This window comes from Colias croceus, chromosome 6 (genome assembly GCF_905220415.1).
Source record: "Colias croceus chromosome 6, ilColCroc2.1".
Lineage (NCBI taxonomy): Eukaryota > Metazoa > Arthropoda > Insecta > Lepidoptera > Pieridae > Colias > Colias croceus.
Genome location: NC_059542.1, coordinates 12,465,590 through 12,491,540, shown reverse-complemented (window position 1 = coordinate 12,491,540; position 25,951 = coordinate 12,465,590).

Here is a 25,951-nt window from a genome sequence, read left to right as displayed (position 1 = left end):
GATGAAATTAATATTGTGTTTGCGTAAATATTGTATTCCACACTCAATCAGTGTAGGTACGTGAGTTGGTAGATAATACCAAAGGTGTCTAGATTACAGTACCTACCTTGTTAACAATAAGGTGAACTTTATAGGTAGGTACATCATATAAGTGTAATTGAAGAAGTTATATTTAGGTAATTCTGAATGCTTACTTTTACAATAATTTCATGATAAATTTTCTGGAATTGAGCATTTTCATAATTTTCTTTGCGCATGAATACCTATTATGAGGAAGTCATTTGTTATCACAAGGAATGTTACGTGTAGAATATTTTACAGCTACCAGCCTTATACCAGAATGAACTTATAGGTAATAACTTGTAACTTTTTGAGTGAAAATAAAAATATAGGTAGGTAGGTACTTATTATACCTATTTGTGAATTAAATTATAAACTAACCAGGTAAAATATAAAGGATGGATAACATATTTAGGTATGAATAACAAACACGCAGATGATAAAGTTTAAAATATAAAATTAATTTATTCTAATAAATATAATTATTAAGATATAAAATTAAGTGTACCTAACAGTAACTAGGTATGTCCACGCGCAGGCAGCACGCAACACATAAAGCTCGCACAAATGAACTCAATTAAAGCATGTCATGAACTTACTGTTATGTTGTAAATTGCTGCGTGTTTCGAACGTTTTATTTCGTATTTAAAAATAGATCGCGCGGTCGAAGTCGAAGCGAGACATATTGCAGAAGGCGCAAAGAATTGTCGCGGCGACCGCCCACGCGCGCTCCGCCAATCGGGAGCGCGCACGCCTGCTATTGGCCGCACTTTGCCGCCGAAACGCGAGGAAAAAGCGTGCCGCGTGAAAAACAATGGCACTCGCATTGCCAGCACTTGAGTTTATTTTGCGGCCAGCGTACGTTGAGCCCGCGAACGTCGCACCATTCCTCTCGTGTACCTGCAGTTCCTCGAACTACGAGGAGCAGGGGATGTCAAGATAAAATGGTTTGTCAGCGATGTAGCCGATGCCTTTAGTGGTTAGCGCAGTAAGTGATGTCACGTAGTGCGCATGTGTGTGTAGGTCGAGAGTCATGTGCGAAGTGTTGGCGCGTCACGGGGAGGCATCGAAAGTGGAAGCTCTACTTCTGGACAGGTTCAAGTATCCTCGATTACCGCTTTATTATTTTTTCTCCTATTCGTCAAGACTGTTAATTTTCTAATTACAGATTTCCAGTAGCCTTTTGCTTAGTGCTAACTGTCACATTATATTAATTATTACATAGGTACTGGACTTTGAATCAGTTTATTTCTTGGAACCTTCTGAAAATGATGAAATATTACATATTAAATGTTTCTTGTATGATTGCAAACAATTAAAATTCTCTACATAAATGAGTTTATACTAAACCTGAAGTCATTTATTACAAACTCCAAATGATATGCGTACAAACAGATTGTTGATAGATATTATTTTGGCTGTTCGTATAAATATATGGACTTAAACTACTAGGGAGACAAAGAATGGCATGGAAAATCACACGTTCTTCGACTTTGTGATAATTTTGAGCATGAGAAATTTGGGAAAATGGAAGTCAATTTTTTATTCTTCATACTAACGTGTATGTTATTCCACCCGAAATTGGGGTATATCACTAGTTACATAACACAAGATGTAAAAGCGGTGCTGTCTGGTGGTCTGGCGGTCACGTGGTCGCTACGCTCGCTGACATAAATACGGCGCAACTTACAACACACGCATGGTAATGAGACAAAGCACAAGATACTCAAACTGTTCAACATTATTGGAACTTTCCTTTATTATAATAGAATAGTGTTTTTTTTTTATGTTCACTTTTGTGAACTTTTGTCGTAGTAGAATCCTCTGTTTGTTGAAGTAAGATCTTGTTATTTGTGTTTCACTGTGTGTTTTGCAACAATTACTAGGTATTTTATTAACGACACAGGACAATATGCTTGAGGCATATTTTATATAGGTACTAGCTGTGCCTAGCGGTTTCATCCGCATTGCTCCGCTTCTATCTATTGGTCTTATCTTTATATTTTAGCCTTCCTCGATAAATGGGCTACCTAACCTCGAAATAATTTTTCAAATTGGACCAGTAGTTCCTAAGATTAGGTCGTTCAATCAAACAAACAAACTCATCAGCTTTAAGATAAACGTAGGTACCTCCTACTTGGTCATCATTACCTACATCTTTTAATTTTATTTATCTTTTAGGGATGCGTCAAAATTTAAAATTAAGTACCTACCTACTTACGACGTTTAATATGAGGAGAAGCATAAAGAGATTCATAGAAGTATTAAAGACAACAAATAAATTTTTTATCGAAAAAAGCTAAGTCTGATGATAATTGTTGTATCAACAAATCTATGTAGGTATTATGTTTTCTTGTCAATAAAACATTGAAGAATTAAGTGGCTATTCTATAAGACAGTGGTTTTTATATAAAGCGCCAGTGTGTTAAACTAAATTATTCACAATTATTTTTTACAAACTCTCTTCTTCTACAACACTAGGTACCTACGAAAACACCAGTTTATAGATGAGATGTAGTGGCTGAAGTCTAATTGAATCCATACTAATATTATAAATTCGAAAGTAACTCTGTCTGTCTGTCTGTTACTCAATCACGCCTAAACTACTGAACCAATTTGCATGAAATTTGGTATGGAGATATTTTGATACCCGAGAAAGGACATAGGCTACCTTTTATTGCGAAATATTATGTACCACGGGCGAAGCCGGGGCGGACCACTAGTAGATACCTAATAAAGAAAGAAAATACAATACTTAAAACTAAGAAGAGGCAAAGAAATTAATTAACACAAAAATAATCAAATTAGATCAGTTAAAAATATATTAAAGTGTGCAAAACATTTTGACAAAAAAATGTTTTAGTTTGACATTAGCTGTGACTTTTGGCATAAACAGTTTGTGAAGCAGTGCCCGTCGTCAACCGACACACGCACCGGCTCGTCACCTCATTGTCCGAAGACGCACAGACACACACAACTATTGTCCTTATACACAAGAAATTCGTTCTTAGTAGGTATTGTTTTTTTTTCTAACGTTCGCGTTGGTGATAGAATTACTCTATCGATGATATTTTTATAATTTTATGTCTATCAAGTGGGTATGGAAAGAGTCGATCCTGACCTTCTGACCTATGTAAATTAATTAAAGGTCAGTTTGTTATAAAGATTGTTCGTTTTAACATAAACAATAATAATAAATAATACGTAATATTATATTATGATGATATAATATGATGTATAATAAGTAATATGATCTTATTTCTATTTTATTAACAATTTTGTGTCAATGATTTTCATTTTTACAATAAACTTTTAAAATACATCTCAAAGAGAAAATTTGACAAAGGTAACAATGTTTCACATCCCTTTCAGTAATTTATTTTCTGTATTAGTAGGGTTTTTCATATTTCCGTTTGTGTCCTGACTCCTGCAGGGATCAAATCCAGCAACTCTAGGAATTAGGATGTGTAAAAGGGTAAAAATACAACGGGTTGGTCAGATAGTAGGTATAGAAGGAAATTTAGTACTAAATAATAATAGTAAATTAGTGAAGTAGAAATTAAATAAAATTTATGACTTTACATTAAATCATAAACTATTTAGGGTTAGGTCAGACAAGTCGGGTAGGTACTTTAAAACAATCTACTGATTCATTTTTACTAAACTGAATTTCTCCATCATAATGACATCTCTTATTACACAGCTCTTATTATCTCAGCAAGGTAAATATTATTCTGTTTTTTAATGATCCAACGTGGTTTGGAAAATGCTAATTCTAACTTAAATTCAACATTAGTGTTAGTTCATTCATCAATTTTTTCCTGTAATACCTACACCGGCTGGGCGCAACAATAAGGGAAGTGTTATCGTCGATTTTATAGGCTGTGGCCACATAAAACGTATTCAAGATTGGATATCCGGAGATTAAGGGAACAATGACTTCGAAAAACCCATCGCTGACCGAAATTAAAACGAAGACTCCTCGAAATCCCTCAAAAACAGAAACGGCTTATCATTTAAGGACACGACAGAATAGTATCAATACGCTGATGAAACGTTTAAGGAGCTATAAAACACAAAGTCATTGTCTTTTTTGCGCGTTCAGTTTGCGCGCGACGCGAGCGCGGAATACCAACGAGTTGCGCCGGCGCGCCGGAATGCGCGGCTGCCCGCGCCCCTCGCCCTTGCCCAGCGGCGCCCCCGCCCGCGCACGCCCCGCCGAGCGAGCGCCGCATGAAGCTCGCACATGGCTCGCGCCCCACACCACAATTAAAACCTTCCACCCATAACTAAGGCGCACAAAAAGCTCCATATTCAGCATCAGTGAGATTCGGTATCGCTGGCCGTTGTTCCGAATGTCCACCCGCATACTAATGTCGACGTATTTGCGACGTATCGCTACCTGACGGTTCGCGACTCGCCCGTCAGAAAAACTGTTCCGAACATTCCGGCCGGATAACATCTCGCTCTGGAACTTTCTACTCTCGATGGACCTTTCTTTGTGCTATCCATTAACGATATTTATTACGGTTGTTTTGTATGTAGTCGCGAGAAATTTTGTTTTCAGAATTCTATAGCCCTTGCGAATTTCATTCATAAGAAGTATTTTGTCCTTTATTGTAATTTATTATAATGGACACGATCCCTTCAAAAATAAGTTAAAATGTAATTTGAGCTTTTTTTTAGAGTAACAACTTATTGAGTCTACGAGTATCACAGCTTATAATAGAGACTTCATACCAAATACTTATTGAGATGTCTATTTTATTCAACTCGAAAGAGAAACAAAACAATTCATCAATTCAGAACTAAAACGACTGTTTCTCATCAGTCGAGTCACCCGGCGCCGGTTTGTAAATGCATGTGTTTTGCGAGAATAATTTCTGTAATTGTAAGCCTCAGTGTACCTATGTATTTTATTAAAATTTTCTCGACTCTTGACACATGAATAGCAATAATTTCTCTTTCAATTTAAGACATACCTAAGCTTCAAAAAACTGGCTCAAATTAGTGTGACGTGTGAGCCAAATGCTGGATAGAGCTATATTCCGTGGCACTCTTCAATAGCAAATCTTGAATAGCAGAAATTTTCCTTTTTTATATAGAAGCAGTGTTTGTTATAATTAGGTTTCGGTATGACGCGGACGAGCTGGTAAAAACAGAGAGCCGCTTACCGTTAGGGGACGAGGAGAAATGCCAGAGTTGCGGCGCCTCGCGTACTAAATGTCGTTGTTTTTGAACGTGCCAAGCATGTACTTGGATTTTTTCATGTCTTCATTACTTACCTCTTTGGTTTACACGTAGTGCCGTATGTGGGACCAAACTCGACGAAGGTACCTCATACCTACAGACTTATCCGATATTAATCCTAATCAATCTGAATCCAAAAATTGCACCATTGATTGATCAGCAATCCATTTTCTGACAAAAGCATGCCAATAACCAAGGATTGTTGTTGTATTAGAATGAGGATTAGTGATCGATTAAAAAATATAAAATAAGAGTAATACAATCAAATGTAGGAGAGGTATTTTTATTTATTCAAAGGGCATTGACTCTATCATGCAGAATAATGTTCATGTCTTGTGTCTAATACAGACTATCTCTAGTTAGTGTTGAAAAGGGAAGATCAAATATTCTGTTTGGGCGTTTTGTTGGATGTAAAAGACAATCAATAATTATTGTTGTACCTAAAACAATATAGTATTATATTTTCTGTGCTTATACTAAACTTTATTTCATACATTTGTATTTGTGTAGACAATTACACGCAAAAATAGAATAAAAGAGGTAATTTGCTATTTAAGTATGCGTCGCATGACCGTCGTATTTTTCAGCGATAGCATCCCACAGGAGCCGCCGCCATCGCGTTGAGTCTTGATAATACCATCATGTACTTACCTTCATGCCTTCATCCAACCTTCATCGTATAGATTACGTTACAACTAGTGTAAATTTCATATTTATCTTTGATTAAAAGTCCGTTGTACAAACTTAAATTTCTATGTGAATGCAAAAATTGATATAAGAAAACATGGTGAATGCAAAGACGATTTAAGACCGTCTCTTACAGATGAGTCACAAAATAGTACTTCATCATACGGACATTTTTATTGGTTCCTAGTATCGAAAAAAAATCGAGTTAGTATTGACATTTAAGTTGTCGGACGATCAGCATTAAGAAAAGTTTCATCTACAATTTTAGACAAGTTAAAAAAAAAAGTTTTTGAACAACAAGAACTGTTATAGTTACTGCCAAGTAAATTAACTAATAAGGCAGTTTGTTATTATTTATTTATAGAGTAATAAGGCAGTAATAACCGCACTTGCAGTCGTGCCTTCCTAGCGCCAAGGAGGCGCTGTAGAACATAATTTGCTATACACAATACACATGTTGTCGCTCGGACGCGCGCGAGATGTCGCCGATAGCTTGGGAACGTCTGCCTTATAGCTCCAGCGTGATAGGTGACTGACTTGATTGTATCGCTAGAGATATAAGTATATGCACAAGTTTAAGGATATTGTGTGGCTAAAATTAGCATATGCGTCATGCCTTCTGAATTTGTAAAGTTAAAAATAAATCTGGTCAAGTTTGATATGTAGCCTAGCTATATTAGCTCCGTCCATGCGCTCCGAATATACTATGAAAAAAGTTTCTTTTCAATTTCGTTTTTTTTTTTTTAGAAAACAGATAATTAATGCTTTTGGTGGTTGCTGGAAAAGTTTTCTCTGGCAGGATGACAGAGCATTAAGTAATAAGGTCCCGCCAGGTCCCGCAGTATATTGGGAAGGAACAATTTACAACTTCTTTGTAAAATGAAACAAGAATACACACATATTGTAAGTATTTATAGCTTCATACACAACAATTCAAGCTTTACCTTGAATCGTTTATATTTAAAGAATGCCTTACGTAACTTCTAGGAAGCAGTAAGCACTGCAATTACTGCATTGAATTCTTTTCACATTTTCGTACTCTTCCCATAGCCGCTGATTATTCATCGACTGTCTCAGGTATATTAGTAATCTGTGGTAGCACGGTAGCAGTTCTGTCACGAGCTGCTAAGTATTCCGCGGTCCCCGCTTAGCGCGAAGGCTCTGCACCGTTAATCAACAACCGTGGGAGAGGCGGCGGCCACGTGCGCTCCCCCTCCCCCCCGCACCCCGCACCCTCGCCCCCCCGGGGCCCCGGCCGCACGGTCGCACGCATCGCACCACGAAGGACAATCATGACTTGGTTTAATGTATGGACCTTCAAATGTACTTTATTCTATAAGTGATATAACACATTGCCATTGGGTCACTAATCCATTTAAAGTTGGATTGGATAAAAGTTCAATTGAAAATATTAGGTACATTATATATACCTATACGTATTTTGTGTATTTTTCATGGATCGTCATTAATTTTACATTGAGCATGAAGTCATTTAATTCTTCTTTATTATCAAGAAAAATTTCAATGATTAAAACGAATTTTTTTTACACTTGAGTCTAAGTAGATATTATGTCCTAAGTACCTATGTAGGTGAATTTTGTTAATTGATTAAACTTAATATGTTAAAATATCTTATCCTGGATTACTCCAAAACTAGTAAAAAATATAAAATTTCGTTGCGCTGGACGTACATTTAGGAAAGAAGATGCATTAATAAAGAAAAATATCCCAAAATATACACTGCATGTATATCAAAGCTAACTACAAACTCATCGGTGCTATCGAAACAGTTAGTCGGTGCATTATTATAAATTATAATCGTCCGCGAGCAATAACTCTACATTTCGCAAATAATGCACATAGCAAACATTACATGAATATTATATGAGTTATTTACATGTAACCTAGACTGTACTCCTCTGTTATGAGCTAAATCATATAGTAACTTTAACGTTGAGAAATTGAAATTGAAATTGGGGTTGACAATTGATAAACACTTTAATTGGAAATTACATGTAAATTATGTGTGTAATCGTTTGAGATCAGTCTTGGGACAGTTTTACTACCTAAGTCAGATTTTAAATAAACATACTCTGTACGTTGTTTACTATGCACTTGCTGACTCAATAATAAGTTATGGACTGAGTTGTTATGGCTTAACTTTTAAAACATACTTAGATCAAATTAAGAACCTACAAGTAAGATTAATTAAGTATTTAGTTCATAAGAAAGTTCGAAAGATGTTTAAAAATAATTATGACAAATTATTTCCATATTGTAACATCCTACCTGTAAATTATAAGGCTATATATTTAAATGCCATAGATACATATTATAGTAATGACTTTAAAAGTGTAAAACAGTTTAGATTTAATACAAGAGCGTCAAAAGTAAGAAAATTTTATGTACCAATAACAAAAAATTGTTATGACCGCGATCTAGAAAATATTATATACCAAAAATTTGTAACATGTACCCGATTTTACTAGACGATAATAAATTAAAAATAGGATCTGTAAAGAGTAAATTAAAAAAATACATTTTGTCAAATATCTAGTACTAGCTTTCCGCCCGCGGCTTCGCCCGCGTTGGCTGAAACTTAACATAATATAGATTATTTATACTGAAACCTTAATCTTGAATCACTCTAACAGTTGAAGAAAAACAAAACTGCATCAAAATCCGTTGCTTAGTTTTATAGATTTAAGTATACATAGGTACAGAGAAATGTGACTTTGTTTTATACTATGTAGACTTTGTTTTATACTATGTATGTCATTTATAGCGGTATTTAAGTGTTTGTTTATCAACTAATTTGGCAATGTATAACCCAGGGTAATCTATAATAAGTAGGAGCGCATCGCCAACAAACTGTTTTACAGTTTGGCGAAAATTTGTTAAGGTTATATAGTGTTAAAATATAGTGTAAATTAATAAATAAAAAAAAATAAAGTCAGAGTTCAGTGCAGTATCGATCAGCATGTGCATAAATTAATTATAAATTAGATTGTTGATGATCATCGCAAATATTATGTGTGCCTAATGACTTTAATATATCTATGTATGTGGTACTAGTTGTGCCCCGTGGTTTTACCCGTACTGCTGCGCTTCTATCGGTCTTAGCGTAATCGTATATAATATGAGCCTGATGAGCCTATATGAGCCTGACCTGACCTTTGGTAATATTAACGTAAAATTTGTAGTAAATCCATGCAGTATTTTTTTAGTTTAGCCCGGACATTAATTATTAAATAGCAAATCTAAGTCATAGGTCAAATATAGGTCATATTGTAAAATGTAATGGTCTTATTTACGTGGCATCTTTATACAACTGGCTTGTTAAATAATTGTCGCATTTTCTGTAATATGTAATATCTACGTAAACAGATCAAGTCTATAAGACTATAACCATAAGCTATAATTGGCACTAGCGCAGTTTCCCTGATTAGTGTAACTATACTGCGGTCTCCGACTACTTATGCTAATGCGACGAGTAACAATTTCCTGTACGATCATATTGCATCTAATGCTCTATCAGACGCATCAAATTAGCATTGTTTTTCACGTTCGGACATAATTTATTTTAAATGCATAGGTACATTTTGAAAGATATAAAAACGATATTGATCAAAGTAATCATGTAAATTTGATGTCATTTTTTGTCGATACAGGTTTTCTCGCAGATAAAAATCTAAAAAAGGCAAGTTTGTCGCGTCAATGTTACATCCTGTTTTTAGAAGCGCAGCCCGGCCGCGGGTCGACGCGGGCCTTATCGCCGGCGATTTACGAAGTCGTCCTGACAGTCCATCAATGTCCAACTTTTCGTCGGAATTGCATTATTTACCGTCGATTTTGACACGATAAATATTACAACGAAAGCGAGCGGGCATTCTGCGCAGGCGCGAAATACGAAACAATAGCGGTTTAAAATACAATGAGTGCGACCTGAAATACATAACATCAGCGACATTCCCGTCACGACCGCTTACCTTTTTCGACTATTTTGTTCGTGGCGTAGGAGAGCGGCTCGATCACGAGCCCTGACCTTTTCTTATTAATAACGTGGTTTGAATTAGAAATTCCCGACGATAATTTCACGATGACGTCTGTATCCCACGCGTCATTATGTAGCACCTAATACGGCACGGTTCCCGCCGCTCCCTGCGCCCAGCATAATACATGCGGTCGTGAGCGAATATGCGAGCAGCCGACGCGTCTTGCACTAATTGCTGATCGCAATTCAACGCAAGAGCGCGGAGCCACGACCGTGCCCAATGCCCATCTAGCCTAATTGTCGCGGTCACTACCGCTTAGCATACATTGCGATGTAAATCAACGCTGCCGATGTCTTAGTCGGAGCCAAGACGCGCGGCGCCTCCGGGAAAAGCTGCTCAAAGCCCGCGCCCTACGGCCGGCCTTCGCTCGACGATTCAATCAGGACTTGGCGCTCTTTAGTATGTGTGTCGAGATAGGCAAATTGTATAATTAGCGTTGTGGAAGCGTGATGTTTAAGGATGAGATGCATGCTAATGCGTTTGGCGAGAGAGTATAATACGACGGATAATGTAGACAGCTGAACTGTGCCGCCGTGGGGCTGTGGGTGTGAGAGGCGACACGCGGGAAAGGATAAGGCGCACACGCCGTGAATGTCGATTGCTTATGAGAGAGAGTTGATTTCAAATGTGTTCATTTTGTGTTCTTATGCGGCGTTCTCTTCTACCCAATATAGCTTGAATTGTCTTTTTTATGACCGCAGATACGGTTTTTTATATATTATGGTACCTACTAAATAAATATAAAAAAAATATTATAAAGATAAGTGAAGAAAAGTCAAAAGAAAGAAAGAAAACTCACCACGGAGAAAAATGCACGTAGGTACTTAATTAGGTACTTACAAATTTTCAAACATTACCCAAGAAAATCCAAGTGCACAAATATTGGCTTTATTGCAGAAATTGCAAAAAAAATTGAGAAGAGCAATTGATCTGCAGTAGGTAATATTGCAGATCAATTGTTTCTAAACTTTTAGCATATTTTTGTTCTGTGAAGGTCAGCTTTTGTTGAAAGGTAGATATTATTATTGAATCCAATTTAAATTTGCTAAGATGATGATAGCTCGAAAATGTCAAGGCATCTTTGATTTACTTTCATAGCCTCATTCTTCTTTAAAATGTACGTATATTTCTCAAGAAACAAAGTGGTATGACCACACGATATGGGTACTTATTCAATCAAGCTAATTAGCATAATATAGTAGACCGTACTATATTTATATTTTATATATTTACCTACACTTTGCGAATGTTGGCGTATAATTTTATGTTGTGATATAATTTAGCTATAAAAATATGTAACAGATGATCTTACAAATAGTTCGTCAAGTAACAAGTTTACTGATCCATATGTGATATGATACAACCCAGTTGTTTAATTAATAAATGTGAAATCAAAAATTGATCATCAATTTTGCGTAACTTGTCCGGTATTTGTGCTGTCATTGCTATGATTTAAAGATATCATAATACATAACAAACATAGTTATTTACTGTAACGGTGCATTTGCATAAAACGAACATAGAGCATATAAGCAAGAGCATTCTTTCGTGAACTTTTAGTGTAAACGTAAAAACTCGTATTCAGTGTTGTTCAGTATTACAAACTTTTCGAACGCACTAAAAAACACGAAAGACTGCTTTACGTCTGTTTAACAAAAATATAGTTATTTATATTGTGACCGATAAAGTGAAGGTATATTTGATGTGAAATCAAATATACCTTCACTATTTTACTACCAACAATTTCCATATTGTTGGATACCTTAATCCGAACGGAAATACATCCACTGTCAATAAGACATCCTAAGGCGGCCACTGAAAATCAGTGATGACACACTGAGTAGTTGGCCTAATTATGGCATACATATATTTTTAAGCTCCTTTTTCAACTAAATTGTATCTTTTTTTTTGCATATGTCCATGTCCATAATAAACTTATTTTCATTTCATTTCAATCAATGATTTGCTATTATTTGTCGATTAGCAAGAGTGTGCTCTGCCACTGTCATTCACAACTCCTGATCTACAGGGGGGTAATGTTTGTGTTGTTTTCTAGTATTTTCCATATTTTTAAGGGGTACATATTATACGTGAAAGGTTTGCCCTTACACGAGTGTGCATCGTTATCAGGAGGCAGGAGCACGCAGGCCGGCGGAAACCAGGCTACGTGCGCTGCGCTTCGTGACTCGTGCGTTTTTTGTTGCTTCCTGCGACGCCGTTTGGGAAAATACGATGTTACGTGAACGTTATTACTACTATTCTCACACTTGATAGTTAGTAGTTAGTACATCCGGTAGGCCGTAAACAAATGCGTGGTTTATAGTTACGCGCATCGATTGTTGCTTCTCGACGCAGATCTTAGTGGGTAAAAGACGGAATTAAAGTGATTATAAATCACAAAATACTGCATAGAAGAATGAAAACAATTTCAAGTTCTGTATTTTAAGGACAATTAAAAAAATATGGTGCTGTATTAACGCTTTGTTTATTTCTAGATAATGAGCAAGATATCATATACCTATGTAGATACAAATAGTTAATTAATAACCGGTAATGATGTCGAACCGAATATAAATTATTTCAATTTATTTTTTTTACAGAACATGTGTAAGAGTCTATCAAAGGGTGATTGAAAAACCAAATTCAAGGAATGATACAAAAAATTGAGAGGTGCATATAGACCTTGTCTCACTAATTCCTTATTTTGACGACACATCAAATCAGTACTAAACACCGAATCACATTAACAATCAAATCGAGCAGATAGAAAGACAAAAACTACATTTTAAGTAATCGGAACTAATAAAAAAATGTAACAAAATATACAAGCGCGTCGGTTTTGCCGGCCACCTGGCCCGGCGCATTAGCATTGTATTGTAATGGGCGCGGGCTCGGAGGCACAAAAAACGATGCGATTGATAAGCGAGGCAAATTAATGAATTATTTAGCGGAGCTACCAGCCCGCGATACACTTTACACTCCATCGTATATCGGATTTGCATCTTAAGGCGATAATTAGTTAACTGAGCGTTACATTTTCAATCTGCATTTTTAATCTGTGGCTCTTGCGGACGTGGTTTATGGTATTATCAAAACAAGAGAGCATAGAAAATCTGTATTATCTTTGGTAGTGCTTAATGTAAAATTAACATCATTGTATCATTAAAAATAATTTAGATACCATTTTAAGAGAGCTTTAAAAATAAGTCAGCAATAACCAATTTAAGTTTAATTTTTTTTTATCAATATTGTTACTCGCTAAAACTAGACAATCACGCTAAATGGTTGACTTTTATAGTGTAAATAAAATTTAAAATCATATTAAGTATAATAATGTTAAGTATATGGATCCCAAAAAAATCTACTTATTCATGAGTTACCAAAATTTGAGATAATGTAAATTCGAAATATATCGCTGTCTATAAAAAGGTCAAGATTTATTCATTGTATATTTTTACATATTTTTGTTTTAGATTTTTAGTTTGAAGGAAAACTGTGAAAACAAACATTTTAAAAACTGTGGTATTAGTAATAAAAATTGATCTGAATAATTATTTATAAACAGATTCCTTAGTTGTCTAAACATTGGATAACTGAGTTGTTTTGAAACACCCTAAAAAATAATCTAGTAGTGAATACCTCACATTGGTAGTGTAAACCGACCAAATGTAAACAACAATTAAGACATAATTAACTGGTAAGAGCTTACAGACATCGTTACATAACCGGATTACAGATTATAATTGATTCAGAAAGAGGAATAATTTTAAAGATCACATTATCGGGTGCGAACGGCTTATTAAGTTGCAATTGTAATAAATTTAAATAAATACATTACGATGTCTCCGTCGCGGTGTCTCCTTGTTATGGATTTGTACACGCCAAAACTTTTATATGTTTTATTCTAAAAAGAAATGTACATATTTGTTCATAAAGTTCACATTTAAATAACCTCTCAATGTTGTTTTTTTTGGCATTAAATAGATCCCTAAATTGGATTATGCGCAGGCGTTGTATTTCGTTGAATAGTGTATTAGTTTACATCATTTCTGTTCCGAAATTCGGTTTGATTTTTGTCGTCCATTTGTTTCAATAATATTACAATAAATTTAAGTTTCAATGTTAAAACTTCCTGTTTATATTAATAGTAATACATCTGCTTACACATCTACATAACATATACCTACGGTAGGAGCTTTTTAATATATTTTCCATTCATAGTTCATATGTTTGGAACAAGATACCTAGTAAAGTTTACTGATTGGACATCTAATAATTTTTGTTAGCCTTTACTTAGTCATAAAATTGAAGTTAGTTATTCTTGCAGGCTTGCTAAACTTTTTGTATTTTTTTTAGCATTTGCGGATATTTTTCCCATAACTGTGCGAACAATAGTCTCTAGTAACCTGATTTGGGAAATTTTGTTGTTCTTGCGAAATTTGGTTGTTCTTTAACATCAAAACAATAATAACCTATGCAATATGCATACTGTCTATATTGCTTCTTGCGTGCATACACAGCTGCTTGCCTCAAATGGCATTGATGCCACCGTTCCCTGGACTTATAGCATCTCTACAAACCGTCCACCACACCTACTTGTTGATTCCGCCGTCGGCGAGGAGTTATAGCCGAGAGAGGCGCTTGTGATTCCGACTGCGTGCGCGCATAGCGAGCGTAGAAACTCGGACGTGGCCCGCACCGCCTGGCAACCGGGCGGTCAGCGGCCCTTGCTCATTGCTGCCCACTGTGTGAACAGCAATAACGCCCTCATGTTGGGAACAGTTGCAGTAATCTATATGAATATTATAAAGCTGTAGAGTTTTTTTGTTTGTTTAAACACGCTTATCTCAGGAACTACTGCTTCGATTTGAAAAATTCTACTCTTCGTGAATATTCAAATAATAAATACTTAGGCTACAATTAATACTAAAGTAGTACAACAGTACAAAATACTACATTCATTAATTTAATTAACATTTTCTAACAAATTTCCATTAACCTATACGTATGACGTAATTATTTCCCAAATCACGTATGCTTCTCAAATTGAATATAAATTAACATAATTACTGTAAACAAATTACTTCCTTATTTGGGACCTCTTCTGGCACTCTTCTTATGTCAATCCGCAGGCGCAACCCGCAACCCAGTTGGCAGCGGCTGGCCAATCAGTCAGAACAGATAACTGATAACGCCACAACTCAGCTATTTAGTATGTTAACGGGCTGCGTAACTGTTCCCGGTGATCATATCTCGGCATTGTTTGAGCTACTTCTTATAAATAAAGTGAACATCGTCTTGAATACATATCAATGACCGCTTGGCCCGAAAGTTACGAACTATAGCTGTATTTACCTAAGCATTTGTTAAAATTTCTAGAGTTAAAATAACCTCAGTTATTGAAAAAGAAAAATACTTTCTATATGATGATAAGTTCATAATATTATTAAAGCCATGTTAACATTTAAAGTTCAATTATTATGTTGGCATTGACAATCTTTATGTTGTCTACAACTATGTACTAAAATTAATTTTCTTTGTAGAATGTAGGTACTTAGCTTACTTGCTTGAAATTGATGCATTAATGTATCGATAACTTAAGCGCTGAAAATAGAGTATATTTTATTCAGTTTCATATTTGATTCTTGGACAAATTTTACCCACAGTTGTTTTAACCATCTATCTTATGTTGAATTTAATCGACTCTAGGTAATTTTATTGTACTTACATCGGCCGCGGCATAGAGAACATCTTTCACACTCATTAATGTTTCCTCCAATCGTAATTAATAGTTCTTTACGATTACTAATTGATAATCGAGACCTGTATTTGAAATAATCGCAGCCATATATCTTCGTGATAGAGAGGCGTAATTAGAAACTTCCCGCCTCACAAGGTCCATATATGTTGTTTCTATTTCAGTTACAAGCAATATGGGAGCCTGTGGATTATGATATAAGTAAAAGGGTGTAGAGAGGTTACCAACCAATTAGAGAGAAGGCATGATGCAAATATCGTGAGCGACATAGAGACAACTGAAGCAAATTATAGCAAATTAGCCAATACTACTCCAGAAGCGCTAATAAGCAATCTACTCCTTCCAAATACGCTCTTATTATCTTTACTTGTATGTTTGTATGTATAACGTATGTAAAAATTATTTAGACTCGACTTTGACCCACTTTAAACGGACAGATTGACAATAGAATAATTTCATGAATTTAAGCGTATTTTTAAATTATATCAATTATTGCATAAAATATCATTGAGTGGAGCCGTATAAATCTCAGTTCATCCATTTAGTGAGTATGCTCGCGTATCACTCGGCATGTGAGACACGTCGTCGCATCACGCGCTGCTGCTTCCTTTTCTTATAGCTGGAATACCACGGGCATGTGACGGCGGTGGTACGTACGAGCATTCTGATATTATTACTAATTGCTAGATTCGCTAGAACTGCCATTAGACGCATATGATATGAATTGTGATCAACGAATGACAGTGATGGATGCATGGGTTTAGGATTTTCCTTGTCTCGTTAATTTGTTGTTTTACTTATCAATAGCGCTGCACCTTAGCTGCGTCAATAAACATCAAAGGATAAATGGTGTCCTAGTAACAAAAGTGCAAGGAAAATCAATTGCTTTCGCATCGCTTCCTGCTTGATAGACAATGCATTGATAGACGAGCCTGATCGCCAAGACTAAACATGATATATAAGACCTTGTAAATTATATAAACATTAAACTGCAATATCCCAAAACGCGCGTAACCTCCGACCTCGACCAGCAACTAGCATAACTAGCTATAGCGGTGTTTGTTTTTCCGTCCGTCACGTAGTTATCAGATGGAGCCGCCTGGCGCCAGTCGCTGGCTTCATGCAAATCGTAACTGTTACTTATATTAGAGGATTCCTGGCTAGCGATGACATCAAACGTTTTTTTGCGAGTGGCGTTTACATGTAAGTGATCTGGGTTTTACCGTCGTAAAGAGGATTGTTTATGGTTTTAGAGTACCTAATATTGCATGGCAGCTTAAGATTTATGTTGTTGTTAGATATGTTGGAAGAAGCAGTTGATGAATTCTTTTTGCTATTTAAAAATAACGGCGTGTTCTTACGTTGATGAAGAAAATCGAATAGTTTCCTCATTCTGTACACCTTTAATCTTTTAATTTATTATTCGTTTCGCATATTGCCAAAAACATCTGTCTTTATTATTATGCAAATAACAACGATATCCTAACGCTAGCTCATCCCAAAACCGGTTGGAGCCAGAGTTAGACAGGTGCATGTCTGCCATTTTTGGTTCGTCGGCCAATTTGCGAGCGTATTTCGGTAAGCCATCGCTAATCACCCGCCATTTTTATAATTCCTATCAATTTTCCGACATAAATGGCCGATCGCGTAATCAACGTCGATCGCGACCGCCCGGACAAGTACGGACAGCAAATAATAATAAAATGAAGAAATAGTTCGATTTTTAGAGTAAAACATAATTATTTGAAATGTAGAGTCATAATGTAACTCAGGAGATCTCGCAAATTATTTAAATAAAATTAGTCACTTATTGAGTTCTTGTATATATTATATTTAAATTTGAGTAGGTTACTTGAAAAAATATTGTCCTCCAAATTCCAATAACAGTAATAAATTTAAAACATGGAACGTCTAGTACCTACGTTCAAAAGAAGAGTTTTTATTATGTTTCATGTTATCATCATCAGCAAGATGTTTGTAAAACTATTAAATAAATCTATAATTTTGACTGATGATTAATTATAATGTTATTAGATTTTGCTAACCCTACTCTCTTCCTATAAAAATAGTTATGCGTCGCGTTGCTGACAGTACGTCAATGGAGTGCTATTAGTGTAGCTAAGCAGCCTACATACCAGGGGATGGAATGCCATTCACTCGCACCTTAGTTACTCGCTTCAAATATACTTATTTATTGGGATTTTACTTTTTTAATTATCACGAAGTTGGGTATTTTTATATATTTTACAAGGAAATGTAATTAATGACATATAAAACGAATAATTGCATTTCGTAACAATTTTTCAACACGAAGAAGTTTAAACCATATCTACTCGCTTAAGTATGGCCAGTCTAAGTTACCTAAATAGTATTTTTAATTTTATAGAGAATTGTTAAAAAATAATAAAATATTATTTTCCATAAAAACTATGCACGTACGCCGTCCTCCGGATTCCTTTCGGATAGATTTATTTGGCCGACCGCCGCTGCTACTCCGCCCACTAATTATATTCTTATGAAATAAACTGCCTTTAACTCTGCTTAAACCAACTTCATAACAACGTAAATACCAACTTTATCTGTAATAAAACATACCTTATTTCATTTCGTTATGGTTTATTTTTGGTCAGCAAGCGTTGAGACAAATTTGCAGCCTCACAAGACATAAACATGATACAGTAGCTCGGATCGGACACTTAAGAATTCACAGCGATTTAAAGCGATTATAATTGAACGGGCTTTATTAAAAATTATTTTAGGAATTTTCAAGGGTTCTTGAGATTGCGTTTACATCCTTTAATGGAATCTTGTTGAATAGCTGCGGAAAGAAACGAGAAGCGAAAACCTTGACGAACCTGCAGATCTGTAGTCAACAAGTGATTTATGATAGGTACCTACTTTAAATATTCATAAAAATAGCAAATTTAATAGAATTAAATTGCAATTACTGTACATTTGTTTTCATGCACTCAAATCGTCCATGTACCTAATTATATCTATTGATATTATTTTACTTATTGGGATTCTTAATACTAGCTAGCTATCTGAATAATCCGAAATTTTTCATGAAAGTAGGTACGTCAGTTTTAATTTTAAACAAGAACGAAGTAGTGGGATAATAACTCATATTATAGTCAATCCCAAAATTTTAAAATTAAAATTTGGGACAGGACTCTTAAAGTTATTAGAATATAAATATGAAATGGTTTCGCATAGAGTACCTACTTATAGGTATTTTCTACGAGCTAGTGTAAAGAAGTGTGGTGTGGTATTACCTTTTTATTCTAATTTTAATATATTATTTTGTACAATGTATATTTAATGAGTTTATCCGCAAAATAAATATTCAAAACCTGCCAGTATCAATTATAATAATATAACAATATAAAATGATAATTAAAAATAGATCACAACATAAAAACTTAGTTTTATAAAACATAGAGCACTTATAAATCTATTAAACGTGGAGGCTGGTACAGACAACATCCTGTAATTTGCAAATATTTCCATACTAGTTATTTTTTTTATAATTACCATTTAATTTATGGCTTACTTACAAGAAACATAATAAAAATCTTGACGACACAACCTTTTATTGTGTATACGATTAATATTAAAACAATTTATTAATAAGGATATTGTTTTTTCATAAACTTAGAGTTAAGAGTCTAACATAAATTGAACATAATTATCATACTTTAACTTTATGGAAGCAGGAAGACAAAAAACAAATTCGATCTATAACCACTGAAAAATTACACATATGAACAATACAGACAAACATTTTCCCCTTTGCATAGCCATGAATATTCGTAACCCAACAATAAAGATTTCCAAGAAAACAATAGTGTAATAAAAGTTAATACTATAGTAGGTACAATAAAAATTGGTATTCAGTCGCGTTCACCATAAAGCTGTCAAATTGATTCGCTTCGAGCATTTGTTTATGGCACGTCTTATTAGAACATCATTTGTGTTCTAATGTCAGAACCTAGACAATGGGCATATGCCAGTAGGTATATACTAACTGTGCCGCGCGGTTTCAGCTGCGATCGTTACCAAGTATGACGTATAACTTATATTCCTGTAAAGTTTCATACAAATCCGCCCATCGTTTTTATGTGAAATAGGTAGTTAGAAACAGCTATCTGTCGCATTTATAATATAAATTATAAGTATTCCACAGATAATATAGTACTATACATATGCCAAAGAGGCTAAGAAATAATAAGTCCGGGTATGCTGTTTCTTACCCTTTCCTGTATATTAGGCGGCAAAATTAAAAAATATAGTATAAGTTTAAACAGAAAAAGTTGAATATCGGAGGATATGTGTTGTCCACAGAACTTTCAACGGTGTTCTGTGTTCAAATCCAGCTACACGTGTGAACCTAGATGATAAATATATTTTATTTTTCATGGTTTTCTAGTAATAGTTCTTAGTATTCGTTTATAAATATATTACAAACAAAAATACAATTTAAGATCTGAAACAAACAAATGAAATCTACCAATACGCGATGAATAAGAGCGTGTGATTAAGAATTAATTTATATCTAAAATCAATTAAAAACATTGGTGTTAATGACTTCATATAATATGAACAATTAATACCGCTCGTGATCGGCATTCGGCATAGAGACGCACTTTCAATTTCCAATATAATAAATTATCATTCACTTGCGATGATATTATGCTAATTACAAACGTCCGCCGCTTCATTCATTATACTATTGAAAGTTATTATTTCACTATTTATTCACTTTACATTTATTGTAGTATCTAGAGGTTTATATTATATTTATTGACTTGACTTTGAGTAGGTATTTGATATTATTTATTAAAAGGATTCCATTTGATACTTCTCAGAATAAGATTCTTATTAGATAGGATAGGATGAAAAGTGTGACAATTCATTAATTTATATTAATATTATGATAAGATGATGATGTTTAAATTACACGGAAATATGGAATATCATAAATTTTATGGTAAACTCGGTTTTTAAAGTGAAACTTTTATTACATCGTCTCAAACTTTTTGGCCTGTGTAGCGCATGTCGCGTGACGCACGATACGTATAATTATCGTACAAATACGATAATTTTTAGTTAAATGTCTATAGTGTGAAAAAAAGTTTCACTTTTACCGTGGTTTCATAAAACCACACAACGTTTTTTTGGTAATGACTCTATAGGTATTGCTGATGATTATTTTTTGTTATATTTTAAGAAAGTTTTGCTTAATTTCAATCTTTGTTATCCATGTTCTATGGCAGTGCAATTATACCATATTGTCTGAAATAAAAATATATAAAAAGGTAAACATTGTTATCCAATCTACGCAAGAAACCTCACGAAATCTTACAGAAATAAGTAATTTTGCTATTAGGTATAAAATCATAATTTCATAACCATAATACTATGAACTAATTGTGGAATGTTCCAATGGTCCAAGGCACAGTTGTGTTCGCGCGAACCGCCGGCGGGAGCGACGCAAATTGGCTGCAGCCCGGACCCCGGTACCAGATATTAAGCGGGTCCAGATATTAATTAAATGTTGCTTTTATTGTCAGCCCACTGGATCTTATCATTATGCAGTTTCGGTAGATTCTTATAAGTTGTATAGAATGTATAATGCATATGGATGATTCGATGTGTGCTGTACTGTGTATAGGAGTATTGTATTATAACTTTTTGTAATAATTGCTCTGGATGAGATAAATTATTTAATTGTAACTTCAATACATGTATTAATTCTTACTGTGATATTCATATAAGAAATGTATTTTGAAAAATTTTGAGAATTCGTAACATATTAGATTCCGTCTTTAGGTGGTCTCTGTAACATTTTTGCTGTTATTTTTGAGGAGGCAGGATAAAATATTTTATTTTGTAAAAAAATTAAATTGTTCATTTATATTATCTGCAAAGCATAATTATTGTTTATTTAAATTGCCACTTTTGCAGTGTAGTTTGTTCATGATGTGTAGAAAACCTACATATTAAGGGAAATTATTTACTTATGTGTTTTATTTGAATAAAATAAGTTACTTAATAATTTACTTATAGTAGGTACATTTTTCCGCATTTGATAAAACTATAGTTTGAGAATTTTTTAAGCGTAGAAAAACTACATAATATTTACATTTTTCTTAAAATAAAAAATTCCAAGATGAGTTTACGTCTTCTAACATAAATAAATAAACCATACAATTTTATACACATTACAAAGTAGCGCTATTAGGAATGTTTTATATTACTGCTATCAATTACAAAAAAAAAAAGAAATAAAGTGCAGATAAAGATCTCGGTGGTCGGAACTCCGAAGCAGTGAAATTGATTCTTCACGGGCGGAACATAATTGATGTTTTATAATATTTTGCTTAAATATTTTGCGTAACCGGTATTTTTATGGCTCATAACGCAAATAAAAATATCATCTTTAAATTGTAATTGCTGTATCTAGAGTACCTAGATTTTACAAAATCACTTAGCGAATGAATGATTGCGTAAAGTTTTTGTTACATATCTATGTTTAAAATGATATCGTAAAATTTACTCATAGTTAGTCGTATCGCATAAATAGAATTGTATAAAAATACTTTTTCATTTTCATGTTTAAGAGGGTGCAGTTTAGATTTAAAAACCAAATGTGTTACGAAGATGTTTTGTAATTGTACCTGTCAGTGTGCTCTCCAAATGAATATATACAATTTAATAATAATAAACTTTAAATTTGCTCGATACACTGTTTACATTTCTTTGGAAAAATTTCCATTCTTATAAGATTTTTTATTATGAATAAAAACCACACTACACCAATTTATTTATTATCTCTAGATATATATTTAACGGCTCTTTCAAAATGCAAATGAAATTTTAGTTCTCTTTACACTGCAGCACATAAATTATACCGTGTATAAGTTTTTAATTAAAATTAGCCAATCTAATTAAAAATACTTAGTATCTAATTTGATTATACAAAGATATATAATAGTATGAATAAGCACATAGGTTACTTTTTAATTGGGTATAACGGTAGTGAATCCAACTACACATTTCATTAACCCTAGATAGCTAACGTTACTAGAATACCATGAGATGCTAACCATTCGACTTTTAGACGAACAAATTTAAAATATGTTTTTAATGAAATTTAATGTAATTATATCCGAGATTATTTTTATATTAGAAACTACAGGATATAAATTAAAGATATTTTTAGCAAAATATAATATTTATTAGAGTTTTAAGTACAAAATCACCAATCTTAATGGCACATAGTTACAAGAGATCAAAAAGTAGGTAAATCTTAAATCAACTAAAACAGAAACTATTTCATTTTTTTCTTATATTATTTTTATTTAGTATATAAGTAAAAATATGTATGTTTGTATTATTATATTAAAAAAATATATTTTATTGTCACAATTAGGACAAAATCCAACTGAATGCTCGCCGCAAATGGCCACTTTGCAACAGTTGCAAACGTTTTTTGTCATACGTCTTTTTTATAGGAACACAAGCCACAAATCTTTATTTTCCTTGTAGGTACATTTTCGAAGTCTGATTGAGAGTCCAAACCAGATGGAAGTTGATCTTGACTTTGTCCTTCAGCCGGAACCTCTTCATTCACACCTAATACATCTAATTATTGATTATTTCCTTTACTTTTCGCGGTATTGTTGGGATTTCAAGACGATGTTTTAGCCAAGGCTCCACAAGTTGCTTATGTAAGCGTATCATAAATTTTCTTGTTCGGTTGTTCGGCATTTCTTCTGGAATTTATCTTTTATTAGCCCTCAAAGTTCCAACTAAATTTAACTTGTAAGGTTGTTTTCTCTTATATTGGCCTGAGACAAGTGGATAATCGAATCGGAAGCTAATACTCTTCTTGTGACTCACCAGATTGATTAGGCGAAGGTGTGTTTTCATGTTCTTCAGTACGTATTGGTTCATCAGTGTCCGAGACCTCTCCCTGAAAATGACATTCCACATCATCCATCAACAACTCGTCTTTACTCTCGCTGTGTTAGATTCTTACGTTGAAGGGAAATAATCGTCATCATCCAACGCCCGAGGGATATTCGACCTCCCTGCCATTCTGTACTTTGAACGTAATAACTAAGTAAAAATCAACACTAATAGTATTTATAAAAAGTAACACGTAAGCTAACCATTCGTCAAAATGACGAGTGAGTAGTAGGTATCTCAAAAACTATGCAACTTACCGCCAAATGGCGACCACAGTTCGACGCAGCATGGCTCGCACTGAGTTGGTTTCACACTGCACGCGTATAACCGATACGGTTAAAAAGTAATGGCGATATATTCATTCAGTATTCGTCATTTTGACGAACGTTAGCTATCTAGGGTTAAAATACTCTAGAAACACCTACATGAAAATTTCATAAAAACGTAGTCTACAATATCAAATCATAAATATGTATATAAGGACAAAAATTTGTACCTATACCTACTGGTTAATAGCGTCTCAAAAATCGAAATAAGCAGCGCGTAGGCACTTCGCTCGGACCTCCCCGGCCCGCGCGTCTCAATAATTACAAATAATTACCACACGTTATGTCTCAATGATTGTGTTCTTAGTATTTCAGACAATTGTCGTGCCTTCGCATCTACCAGGTGATTTTATGAGGCGCGGGATTGGGATCGTTCGCAATTAGCAGATTCAATGCTAAGATAAGTGTGGTATTGTAGCGATGTTTGAAGGTAGCCTGTACGAATGTTTGGTAGGAACATCGACAACGCAACAAGATAATATAAGGATCGATACAAAACAAGAAGGAATGTCTGTACAAAATTATATCTATTAGCTTCGATTTTTTATTCTATGATCTATGATATATCATCAGCTCAAATAATATGAAATGACATCACAATGGCATGGTAAAAAAGAAAATTGCGAACTATAAGTAGTCGCTCTGTGACTTGTTCCTGTAAGATTTCATAAATGAGCGTATAATGCAATTTGTAAATGTACCTAAGTATAGAGTGATTCTATAAAGGTACACATGTTATGTGAGGAATGCTTTAGTTGTGTAACCCTTCTGTAATATCAATAAATATATGGAAGGTTGAAATGTAACGAATGTAGTGTCTATCAGCAATAGCATAATTGTAAGAGATAATATTATTTATAACTTATTTTTATTAAAGTGTTTACACGTTACAAATTATTGTTGTTTAAAATACCAATTAATAGTTACTTATCGAGCGGCCAGCTCTTTTGTTTCCACTCAAGACAATTTAAAGTTTTCCATTGAATATGATTCAAAAGCATTTTATAAAATATTAAAGGAATTCTAAGAGCTCAAAGTGAGGAAAATCGTGCTGAAGCTATTTGTCTTAAAACATTTAAAGTTTGTTGGTAGATTACTTAAATCCTTATAGGAGTTCATTTTAGAAAATTTTTGTGTTTAACGAATGAAGTTTAAATATTTGTGCTTTTTAACCGACTTCAAAAAAAAGGAGGAGGTTATCAATTCGGCCGGTATATGTCGAATTGGTCCCATAAAAATTTTATTCAGATAGGCCCAGTAGTTTTTATTCGTTCGTCTGTACTCGATGACTTAATTGAAATGTAGCAAGTAACTTTGATTCACTTCCCGGTAACCGATTGAGCTGAAATTTGTATACGTGTATGTAAATTGGATAGCGATGAAACATTATCATGACATAGAGCTGATTTGATGATGTAATCGGAAGGTGGCCATAGGAACTCAGTAATATATTGACTCAACTTTATCGAGATTGGGCTCGTTTGATTCGTGTTGAAAAATACACTAAAAAGTATTAAATAAAAATAACTGCGTTAAAAACAACCGACTTCAAAAACGGAAAAGTAATAAATAAAAAAGATTTGATATTATTAATTACTACATATTATTTAGATGTGCTATTTATTAAATAGGTTTGAAATCGGTGCCAAAAACTAAGCACTTAGTATTAAGCCCATGCACCGACATCAAACCTTTTTAATAAATAGCACATCTAAATAATATGTAGTAATTAATAATATCAAATCTTTTTTATTTATTACTTTTCCGTTTTTGAAGTCGGTTGTTTTTAACGCAGTTATTTTTATTGGTTCAAAGTATTGAAACCTATATTTTTGATATTT